General features: G+C 42.4%; 1 protein-coding gene across 2 annotated transcripts in view; it reads left to right on the forward strand.

Annotated features, from left to right (window-relative positions):
* MVB12B (multivesicular body subunit 12B) overlaps window positions 1-12,905 on the forward strand; it is a 313,295-nt gene that overhangs the window by 149,207 nt on the left and 151,183 nt on the right. The window lies entirely within an intron of this gene.

Genomic DNA, 12,905 nt, shown 5'->3' on the forward strand with positions numbered 1-12,905 from the left:
AAAGGGACAGTAAACCTTAAAAATAATGTTATATAATTCTGCACATAGTGCAGAATTATATAACATTATTTAAGTGCTATAGTTCTAAAACCCTTTTTTCTCTTTTAATATGTAAAAATTACGGCGCTTTTACAGACCCGCTCTCTGCTGAGCGGGTCTGTAATATTTAGTCAGCGCATCGGGCCAGCTGTATAGTCACAGCCCGGCCCGACCGCGCCATAGCACTAAGTGCAGCTCGCTCCTGTGCGTTTGTTTACCTCAGTGTGCGTTTGTTTACCCACACTGATATCATCATATGGCCCCCTTTATATCATACCGCACCTTTATTTCGTACCGCCCCCTTTATATCATGCCGCACCCTTTATATCGTACCACCCCTTTTATATCATACCGCCCCCTTTATATCATACCACCCCCTTTATATCGTACCTCCCCCTTTATATCGTCGCACACTTTATATCATACCGCCCCCTTTATAGCGTGCCGCCCCCTTTATAGCATGCCGCCCCCTTTATAGCGTGCCGCCCCCTTTATAGCGTACCGCCCCCTTTATAGCGTGCCACCCCCTTTATAGCATGCCGCCCCCTTTATATCCTGCCGCCCCCTTTAAATCATGCCGCCCCCTTTAAATCATGCCGCCCCTTTAAATCATGCCGCCCCTTTAAATCATGCCGCCCCCCTGCCGCCCCCTTTATAGCCTGCCGCCCCCTTTATAGCCTGCCGCCCCCTTTATATCCTGCCGCCCCCTTTATATCCTGCCGCCCCCTTTATATCCTGCCGCCCCCTTTATATCCTGCCGCCCCCTTTATATCCTGCCGCCCCCTTTATATCCTGCCGCCCCCTTTAAATCCTGCCGCCCCCTTTGTCATACCGCCCCCTTTGTCATACCGCCCCCTTTATATCACACCACCAACTTTATATAAAGTTTTCCTATAACTGTTATTAACCCTTTCTACAAGGCACATATAAACCACTGCTTTATTGATGCCTTATCTGCAACAGACAGCTTACAAAGTTGGCCATATCCTGAATAGCAGGCAGTTTAAAAATGACGCCTCTTTACCCCACCCTCCATATATTGCCAAATTCATTTTACTTTTGTTTATAGGCAGTAGCTTAAGCAATATTTTATTGTGGGAGTTAATAAATTCATAAATAATTCCTGGTTTCAAGTGCCTGCCCCTTCCCTAACCGAAGTATTCTGCATTCAACCTCAAGTAGAAATCTTATCCAGTGACAATTTATATTTGGTGGAGAGATGAAACGTTTTTAAGTCTCAAATTTCAATTAAGAGAGTTGAAACCAGGAATTTCCTTACATTTTCATGTTTGAGTTACAACTTTACTTATTATATTTTTTTTTTATTTGAGCTTTGATAATACATGACTGTAAAGAAAAACAACCTGTGAGCTTCAGTATAGCAGTGTAACTATATATATCCTGCATATAGGTCCTTAAACAAAGCACAAAATGAGCTCTCTTACCATGTTAAGATTACAACATTTCAGTATTAGTGCAATTATATATATATTTAACATGAATGGGCTAGTAACTGTTTCCCTCAGGGCTAGTAACTTTTAACCCATGAATAGTAAACTATAATGATAATTTTTTCACGTGCACACACATACGCGCACACTCACATACGCACGCACACATACGCACGCACACATACGCACGCACACATACGCACGCACACATACGTACGCACACATATACACACACATATACACAAAGGTGATGTAAAAAAATGAAGGCGCCTAAATATGCACACGAATAAAGTGTACAAAAAGTGAACATGTGATGTATATCCCAAAGTCTTAACTGCCCTCTTCAACAAAGGACAAGGATTAGATATGTGTGTGATATGTATTCACAACTATATTCTTAAAGTGATGGATAACTATATATAAAAGTACATGTGAGTGTACAAAAAATATAACAAAATAACTGTGGATATAGATAAAAACACTGTGCCTATAAAGTGTTACTGCTGTGTCTTCCAAATCAAAAAATAAAGATATCGAAAACAACCTCCAGCAACTATGTTGCTGAGATGAAATAACTATCAATGCGAGAGTGGTTACAAACGCATAATAGTAACAAACAATGTTAGAGACACATATTAATGGAGGTATAGCATATAATAACCAGATACATACAATAGGTGCCCAAAAACAAATAGGGTGTATATATAGTTCTTATCCAAAGTTCATGGAGTGGAGATTATTTCCTCCGGGTGTTCCCTCAAATAGCGGGTATGCGGCAGCAAATACTCCTTCCAAAGCTGATGGCACCAGCGACGATCTGCAGATAGAGGGGAGAAAAGAAGGAGGCGCCACAATAGTGTGAAATCGTAGATGAATAGGACCCCCACAAAACGATACAAGATCACTTACTGGATTCAGAGCACTTGAGAAGTGCCACAGGTGCAGGCTGAACTATTCACAAGCTGTCCAGCGAGCTTATCCTCACGATTTACTCCGATCCAGTAGCCAAAGTGAAGATTTCATGAAACCCCACAAGTATTTGGGGTCGCAAAAATGCCCAATGATGGTACGAGTATCCTCCTCAGGGCAAAAGTACAGCTAAAATTGATATGTCAAAAGCTGATCACTGATAAAAAGTTAAAAATAGCTTTTCAAAGCAAAGATAAAAACAAGCGTGATGACAGATAGGTTAAAATATAACATATAAGTTTATTAAAACCTAATACACTACGCGTTACCCGGTCACAACAACCGTTTCATCAGGTGAAACGGTTGTTGTGACCGGGTAACGCGTAGTGTATTAGGTTTTAATAAACTTATATGTTATATTTTAACCTATCTGTCATCACGCTTGTTTTTATCTTTGCTTTGAAAAGCTATTTTTAACTTTTTATCAGTGATCAGCTTTTGACATATCAATTTTAGCTGTACTTTTGCCCTGAGGAGGATACTCGTACCATCATTGGGCATTTTTGCGACCCCAAATACTTGTGGGGTTTCATGAAATCTTCACTTTGGCTACTGGATCGGAGTAAATCGTGAGGATAAGCTCGCTGGACAGCTTGTGAATAGGTCAGCCTGCACCTGTGGCACTTCTCAAGTGCTCTGAATCCAGTAAGTGATCTTGTATCGTTTTGTGGGGGTCCTATTCATCTACGATTTCACACTATTGTGGCGCCTCCTTCTTTTCTCCCCTCTACACACATATACACACACACATACACATACACACACATATACACACATACACACACACACATACACACACACACACACACACTGAGTGGGACTTAAAGGTTCACTGAACACTAATTGGAAACTGCAGTTTCATGTTGAGAAACCTGTTGCAATGAATAATCCAGATTTGTTTAGTCAAATGAGTACATATATTTTACAATTTATTTATTTTAATATATCTGTTGCACATAACAAATGGACACTTGCAGTCTAATCACAAAGTTGTACTTGTATGTGTGTTGTTTCTTTTTTAACAAACAGACGCACATTTCTAATCTCCGCTATATAACTAAATATAAATGTATATGTTCATTGTTTACATTCATATCCTTACAACCTACATAAGTGCTAAAATGCAACCTACCTGTAAGTTATAACGTAAGCACACAGTGCTATATCTTGCTCCACCATAATATCTAAAAATAAATTTAGTATCGTCTGCTACTGCAAGCAATACTTTTGCTTGTTATGATAACAGTGGTAATTCACCATAAGCGAATACATGGCTGGAGAAACTGTGCACTGGTGTAAGAGAAAAAGTTCCAGCCTCTCTGGGAGGAATTTCGACAAGAACAATTTTCAGAGGTATTTTATTACAAAATAAAGCAAAAAAAAAGTTTATATATTTTTCATTAATTAAAGTGATGGCAAAATCTCCGCCTTTTAAAACATATCCATAATGTTAGTGATATTTTAGATGAAGTTTAATTCATCAGATGTAATTAAGTTGCGCTATAACTTACTTTTTGATATACAGGGAGTGCAGAATTATTAGGCAAGTTGTATTTTTGAGGATTCATTTTATTATTGAACAACAACCATGTTGTCAATGAACCCAAAAAACTCATTAATATCAAAGCTGAATATTTTTGGAAGTAGTTTTTAGTTTGTTTTTAGTTTTAGCTATTTTAGGGGGATATCTGTGTGTGCAGGTGACTATTACTGTGCATAATTATTAGGCAACTTAACAAAAAACAAATATATACCCATTTCTCCAACATTGGTGTGTCCGGTCCACGGCGTCATCCTTACTTGTGGGAATATCTCTTCCCCAACAGGAAATGGCAAAGAGTCCCAGCAAAGCTGGCCATATAGTCCCTCCTAGGCTCCGCCCACCCCAGTCATTCTCTTTGCCGTTGCACAGGCAACATCTCCACGGAGATGGTTAAGAGTATGTGGTTTTAGTTGTAGTTTTTTATTCTACTATCAAGAGTTTGTTATTTTAAAATAGTGCTGGTATGTACTATTTACTCTGAAACAGAAAGAGATGAAGAATTCTGTTTGTGAGAGGAAGATGATTTTAGCAGACAGTAACTAAAATCCTTTGCTGTTTCCACATAGGACTGTTGAGATGAAGTAACTTCAGTTGGGGGAAACAGCAGACTTTTCTGCTTAAGGTATGACTAGCCATATTTCTAACAAGACTGTGTAATGCTGGAAGGCTGTCATTTCCCCTCATGGGGACCGGTAAGCCATTTTCTTAGTCTCAAGCAGAATAAAGGGCTTAATATGGGCTATAAAACTGGTAGACACTTTTATGGGCAAAATCGATTGCTTTATTTGGGCATTTTATACATGTTTATGCTGGTATTTCACACTTATAAACTTGGGGAACGTTTTTTAACGTCAGGCACTATGTTAGACACCTTTTCCAGTCAGGAAGGGCCTTCCCAGTTGTAGGCTGAGCCTCATTTTCGCGCCATTACTGCGCAGTTGTTTTTGAGAGCAAGACTTGCAGATGCATGTGTGAGGACCTGAAAATAGTTGGAAAAGTTCCTAGAAGGCGTCATTTGGTATCGTATTCCCCTCTGGGCTTGGTAGAGTCGCAGCAAAGGCTGTAGCTGGGACTGTAGAGGGGTTAAAACTGTAACCGGCTCCGGTTTCGTTATTTTAAGGGTTAAAGCTCTGAAAATTGGTGTGCAATACTTTTAATGCTTTAAGACACTGTGGTGAAATTTTGGTAAATTTTGAACAATTCCTTCATATTTTTTCACATATTCAGTAATAAAGTGTGCTCTGTTTAAAATTTAAAGAGACAGTAACGGTTTTGTTTTAAAACGGTTTTTGTGTTTTACTGACAAGTTTAAGCCTGTTTAACATGTCTGTGCCTTCAGATAAGCTATGTTCTATATGTATGAAAGTCAATGTGTCTCCCCCTTCTAAATTATGTGATAATTGTGCCAAAGCGTCCAAACAAAGTAAGGACAGTACTGTCACAGATAATGAAGTTGCCCAAGATGATTCATCAGATGAAGGGAGTAGACATGGTTCTACATCATCTCCTTCTGTGTCTACGCCAGTTTTGCCCACGCAGGAGGCCCCTAGTACTTCTAGCACGCCAATGCTTATTACCATGCAACAATTGACGGCTGTAATGAATAACTCCATAGCAAATATTTTATCCAAAATGCCTGCATATCAGAGAAAGCGCGATTACTCTGTTTTAAACACTGAAGAGCAGGAGGGCGCTGATGATAATTGTTCTGTCATACCCTCACACCAATCTGAAGGGGCCATGAGGGAGGTGTTGTCAGATGGGGAAATTTCAGATTCAGGAAAAATTTCCCAACAGGCTGAACCTGATGTTGTGACATTTAAATTTAAATTAGAACATCTCCGCGCACTGCTTAAGGAGGTGTTATCTACTCTGGATGATTGTGACAACCTGGTCATTCCAGAAAAATTATGCAAGATGGACAAGTTCCTAGAGGTTCCGGTGCACCCCGACGCTTTTCCTATACCCAAGCGGGTGGCGGACATAGTGAATAAGGAATGGGAGAAGCCCGGCATACCTTTTGTTCCCCCTCCTATATTTAAGAAATTATTTCCTATGGTCGACCCCAGAAAGGACTTATGGCAGACAGTCCCTAAGGTCGAGGGGGCAGTTTCTACTCTAAACAAGCGCACTACTATTCCTATCGAGGATAATTGTGCTTTCAAAGATCCTATGGATAAAAAATTGGAGGGTTTGCTTAAAAAGATTTTTGTACAGCAAGGTTACCTTTTTCAACCCATTTCGTGCATTGTTCCTGTCACTACAGCAGCGTGGTTCTGGTTCGAGGAACTAGAAAAGTCGCTCAGTAGAGAGACTCCATATGAGGAGGTTATGGACAGAGTTCACGCACTTAAGTTGGCTAACTCTTTTATTTTAGATGCCGCTTTGCAAATAGCTAGATTAGCGGCGAAAAATTCAGGGTTTGCAATTGTGGCGCGCAGAGTGCTTTGGCTAAAGTCTTGGTCAGCGGATGTATCATCCAAGACAAAATTGCTTAATATCCCTTTCAAGGGTAAAACTCTCTTTGGGCCAGAATTGAAAGAGATTATCTCAGACATCACTGGGGGAAAGGGCCACGCCCTCCCACAAGATAGGCCTTTCAAACCCAAGAATAAGTCTAATTTTCGTTCCTTTCGTAATTTCAGGAACGGACCGGGCTCTTATTCTGCATCCTCTAAGCAAGAGGGTAATACCTCACAGACCAAACCAGCCTGGAAACCGATGCAAGGCTTGAACAAGGGTAAGCAGGCCAAGAAGCCTGCCGCTGCTAACAAAACAGCATGAAGGAGTAGCCCCCGATCCGGGACCGGATCTAGTGGGGGGCAGACTCTCTCTCTTTGCTCAGGCTTGAGCAAGAGATGTTAAGGATCCCTGGATGCTAGAAATAGTTTCTCAGGGTTATCTTCTGGAATTCAAGGAACTACCCCCAAGGGGAAGGTTCCACATGTCTCACTTATCCTCAAGCCAAATAAAGAGACAGGCATTCTTACATTGTGTAGAAGACCTGTTAAAGATGGGAGTGATACACCCAGTTCCAACGGCGGAACAAGGAATGGGATTTCTCCAACATAGGTGTGTCCGGTCCACGGCGTCATCCTTACTTGTGGGATATTCTCTTCCCCAACAGGAAATGGCAAAGAGCCCAGCAAAGCTGGTCACATGATCCCTCCTAGGCTCCGCCTACCCCAGTCATTCTCTTTGCCGTTGTACAGGCAACATCTCCAAGGAGATGGCTTAGAGTTTTTTAGTGTTTAACTGTAGTTTTTATTATTCAATCAAGAGTTTGTTATTTTAAAATAGTGCTGGTATGTACTATTTACTCTGAAACAGAAAAGAGATGAAGATTTCTGTTTGTATGAGGAAAATGATTTTAGCAACCGTTACTAAAATCCATGGCTGTTCCACACAGGACTGTTGAGAGGAATTAACTTCAGTTGGGGGAACAGTGAGCAGTCTTTTGCTGCTTGAGGTATGACACATTCTAACAAGACGATGTAATGCTGGAAGCTGTCATTTTCCCTATGGGATCCGGTAAGCCATTTTTATTCAGATAGTAAATAAGGGCTTCACAAGGGCTTATTAAGACTGTAGACATTTTCTGGGCTAAATCGATCATATTTACACATATTTAGCCTTGAGGAATCATTTAATCTGGGTATTTTTTGTAAAATAATATCGGCAGGCACTGTTTTAGACACCTTATTCTATAGGGGCTTTCCCTAATCATAGTCAGAGCCTCATTTTCGCGCCGGTATGGCGCACTTGTTTTTGAGAACAGCATGACATGCAGCTGCATGTGTGTGGAGCTCTGATACATAGAAAAGTCTTTCTGAAGGCATTATTTGGTATCGTATTCCCTTTTGGGCTTGGTTGGGTCTCAGCAAAGCAGATTCCAGGGACTGTAAAGGGGTTAAATATAAAAACGGCTCCGGTTCCGTTATTTTAAGGGTTAAAGCTTCCAAATTTGGTGTGCAATACTTTTAAGGCTTTAAGACACTGTGGTGAAATTTTGGTGAATTTTGGACAATTCCTTCATACTTTTTCGCAATTGCAGTAATAAAGTGTGTTCAGTTTAAAATTTAAAGTGACAGTAACGGTTTTATTTTAAAACGTTTTTTGTGCTTTGTTATCAAGTGTATGCCTGTTTAACATGTCTGAACTACCAGATAGATTATGTTCTGACTGTGGGGAAGCCAAGGTTCCTTCTCATTTAAATAGATGTGATTTATGTCATAAAAAATTTAGAAAAAATGATGCCCAAGATGATTCCTCAAGTGAGGGGAGTAAGCATGGTACTGCATCATCCCCTCCTTCGTCTACACCAGTCTTGCCCATACAGGAGGCCCCTAGTACATCTAGCGCGCCAATACTCCTTACTATGCAACACAATTAACGGCTGTAATGGATAATTCTATCAAAAACATTTTAGCCAATATGCCCACTTATCAGCGAAAGCGCGACTGCTCTGTTTTAGAAAATACTGAAGAGCATGAGAACGCTGATGATTTTGTTTCTGAAGGGCCCCTACACCAGTCTGAGGGAGCCAGGGAGGTTTTGTCTGAGGGAGAAATTTCAGATTCAGGAAAAATTTCTCAACAAGCTGAACCTGATGTGATTACTTTTAAAATTAAGTTGGAACATCTCCGCGCTCTGCTTAAGGAGGTGTTATCCAATTTGGATGATTGTGATTATCTGGTCATTCCAGAAACACTATGTAAAATGGACTAGTTCCTAGAGGCCCCGGGGCCCCCCGAAGCTTTTCCTATACCCAAGCGGGTGGCGTACATTGTTAATAAAGAATGGGACAGGCCCGGTATACCTTTCGTACCTCCCCCCATATTTAAAGAAAATTGTTTCCTATAGTCGACCCCAGAAAGGACTTATGGCAGACAGTCCCCAAGGTCGAGGGGGCGGTTTCTACTCTAAACAAGCGCACCACTATACCCATAGAAGATAGTTGTACTTTCCAAGATCCTATGGATAAAAAATTAGAAGGTTTGCTAAAAAAGATGTTTGTTCAGCAAGGTTACCTTCTACAACCAATTGCATGCATTGTCCCTGTCACTACAGCCGCGTGTTTCTGGCTCGATGAGCTAGAAAAGGCGATTATTAGTAATTCTTCTTCTTATGAGGAGATTATGGACAGAATTCGTGCTCTTAAATTGGCTAATTCTTTCACCCTAGACGCCACCTTGCAATTGGCTAGGTTAGCGGCGAAAAATTCTGGGTTTGCTATTGTGGCGCACAGAGCGCTTTGGTTAAAATCTTGGTCAGCGGATGCGTCTTCCAAGAACAAATTGCTTGACATTCCTTTCAAGGGGAAAACACTGTTTGGCCCTGACTTGAAAGAGATTATCTCTGATATCACTGGGGGCAAGGGGCCACGCCCTTCCTCAGGATAGGTCTTTCAAGGCCAAAAATAAACCTAATTTTCGTCCCTTTCGCAGAAACGGACCAGCCCCAAGTGCTACGTCCTCTAAGCAGGAGGGTAATACTTCTCAAGCCAATCCAGCCTGGAGAATGCAAGGCTGGAACAAAGGAAAGCAGGCCAAGAAACCTGCCACTGCTCCCAAGACAGCATGAGATGCGGGCTCCCGATCCGGGACCGGATTTGGTGGGGGGCAGACTCTCTCTCTTCACTCAGGCTTGGGCAAGAGATGTTCTGGATCCTTGGGCGCTAGAAATAGTCTCCCAAGGTTATCTTCTGGAGGTGATTCATCCTGTTCCACTAAAAGAACAAGGGATGGGGTTCTACCCCAATCTGTTCGTAGTTCCCAAAAAAGAGGGAACGTTCAGACCAATCTTAGATCTCAAGATCCTAAACAAGTTTCTCAAGGTTCCATCGTCCAAAATGGAAACCATTCGAACAATCCTTCCATCCAGGAAGGTCAATTCTTGACCACGGTGGATTTAAAGGATGCGTATCTACATATTCCTATCCACAAGGAACATCATCGGTTCCTAAGGTTCGCATTCCTGGACAAGCATTACCAGTTCGTGGCGCTTCCTTTCGGATTAGCCACTGCTCCAAGGATTTTCACAAAGGTACTAGGGTCCCTTCTGGCGGTGCTAAGACCAAGGGGCATTGCTGTAGTACCTTACTTGGACGACATTCTGATTCAAGCGTCGTCCCTTCCTCAAGCAAAGGCTCACACGGACATAGTCCTGGCCTTTCTCAGATCTCACGGAGGAAAGTGAACGTGGAAAAGAGTTCTCTATCTCCGTCGACAAGAGTTCCCTTCTTGGGAACAATAATAGACTCCTTAGAAATGAGGATCTTTCTGGCAGAGACCAGAAAAACAAAACTTCTAAACTCTTGTCGGATACTTCATTCCGTTCCTCTTCCTTCCATAGCGCAGTGCATGGAAGTGATAGGTTTGATGGTAGCGGCAATGGACATAGTTCCTTTTGCGCGCATTCATCTAAGACCATTACAACTGTGTATGCTCAGTCTGTGGAATGGGGACTATACAGAGACTCACTCTGTTGGTGGCTGTCCCTGGACAACATGTCACAAGGGGTGACCTCCCGTAGACCAGAGTGGGTCATTGTCACGACCAACGCCAGTCTGATGGGCTGGGGCGCGGTCTGGGGTTCCCTGAAAGCTCAGGGTCTTTGGTCTCGGGAAGAATCTCTTCTACCGATAAATATTCTGGAACTGAGAGCGATATTCAATGCTCTCAAGGCTTGGCCTCAGCTAGCGAGGGCCAAGTTCATACGGTTTCAATCAGACAACATGACGACTGTTGCGTACATTAACCATCAGGGGGGAACAAGGAGTTCCCTGGCGATGGAAGTAGTGACCAAAATCATTCAATGGGCGGAGACTCGCTCCTGCCACCTGTCTGCAATCCACATCCCAGGAGTGGAAAATTGGGAAGCGGATTTTCTGAGTCGTCAGACATTGCATCCGGGGGAGTGGGAACTCCATCCGGAAATCTTTGCCCAAATCACTCAACTGTGGGGCATTCCAGACATGGATCTGATGGCCTCTCGTCAGAACTTCAAGGTTCCTTGCTACGGGTCCAGATCCAGGGATCCCAAGGCGGCTCTAGTAGATGCACTAGTAGCACCTTGGACCTTCAAACTAGCTTATGTATTCCCGCCGTTTCCTCTCATCCCCAGGCTGGTAGCCAGGATCAATCAGGAGAGGGCGTCGGTGATCTTGATAGCTCCTGCGTGGCCACGCAGGACTTGGTATGCAGATCTGGTGAATATGTCATCGGCTCCACCATGGAAGCTACCTTTGAGACGAGACCTTCTTGTTCAAGGTCCGTTCGAACATCCGAATCTGGTCCCACTCCAGCTGACTGCTTGGAGATTGAACGCTTGATCTTATCAAAGCGAGGGTTCTCAGATTCTGTTATTGATACTCTTGTTCAGGCCAGAAAGCCTGTAACTAGAAACATTTACCACTAAATTTGGAAAAAAATATATCTGTTGGTGTGAATCTAAAGGATTCCCTTGGGACAAGGTTAAGATTCCTAAGATTCTATCCTTCCTTCGAGAAGGATTGAAAAAAGGATTATCTGCAAGTTCCTTGATGGGACAGATTTCTGCCTTGTCTGTGTTACTTCACAAAAAGCTGGCAGCTGTGCCAGATGTTCAAGCCTTTGTTCAGGCTCTGGTTAGAATCAAGCCTGTCTACAAACATTTGACTCCTCCTTGGAGTCTCAACTTAGTTCTTTCAGTTCTTCAGGGGGTTCCGTTTGAACCCTTACATTCCGTTGCAATTTCTTCTGCTAGAAGAGTTTCAGAATTATCTGCTCTGCAGTGTTCTCCTCCTTATCTGGTGTTCCATGCAGATAAGGTGGTTTTACGTACTAAACCTGGTTTTCTTCCAAAAGTTGTTTCTAACAAAAACATTAACCAGGAGATAGTCGTGCCTTCTCTGTGTCCGAAACCAGTTTCGAAGAAGGAACGTTTGTTGCACAATTTGGATGTTGTTCGCGCTCTAAAATTCTATTTAGATGCTACAAAGGATTTTAGACAAACATCTTCCTTGTTTGTTGTGTATTCTGGTAAAAGGAGAGGTCAAAAAGCAACTTCTACCTCTCTCTCTTTTTGGATTCAAAGCATCATCAGATTGGCTTACGAGACTGCCGGACGGCAGCCTCCTGAAAGAATCACAGCTCATTCCACTAGGGCTGTGGCTTCCACATGGGCCTTCAAGAACGAGGCTTCTGTTGATCAGATATGTAGGGCAGCGACTTGGTCTTCACTGCACTCTTTTACCAAATTTTACAAGTTTGATATTTTTGCTTCTTCTGAGGCTATTTTTGGGAGAAAGGTTTTGCAAGCCGTGGTGCCTTCCATTTAGGTGACCTGATTTGCTCCCTCCCTTCATCCGTGTCCTAAAGCTTTGGTATTGGTTCCCACAAGTAAGGATGACGCCGTGGACCGGACACACCTATGTTGGAGAAAACAGAATTTATGTTTACCTGATAAATTACTTTCTCCAACGGTGTGTCCGGTCCACGGCCCGCCCTGGTTTTTTAATCAGGTCTGATATTTTATTTTCTTTAACTACAGTCACCACGGTATCATATGGTTTCTCCTATGCAAATATTCCTCCTTAACGTCGGTCGAATGACTGGGGTAGGCGGAGCCTAGGAGGGATCATGTGACCAGCTTTGCTGGGCTCTTTGCCATTTCCTGTTGGGGAAGAGAATATCCCACAAGTAAGGATGACGCCGTGGACCGGACACACCGTTGGAGAAAGTAATTTATCAGGTAAACATAAATTCTGTTTTTACTCAAATCTGTTTGTAGTTCCCAAAAAAGAGTGAACTTTCAGACCAATCCTGGATTTAAAGATCCTAAACAAATTTCTCAGAGTACCATCGTTCAAGATGGAAACCATTCGAACGATTCTACCCACAATTCAGGATGGTCAATTTATG

This window comes from Bombina bombina, chromosome 12, assembly GCF_027579735.1.
Source record: "Bombina bombina isolate aBomBom1 chromosome 12, aBomBom1.pri, whole genome shotgun sequence".
NCBI lineage: Eukaryota > Metazoa > Chordata > Amphibia > Anura > Bombinatoridae > Bombina > Bombina bombina.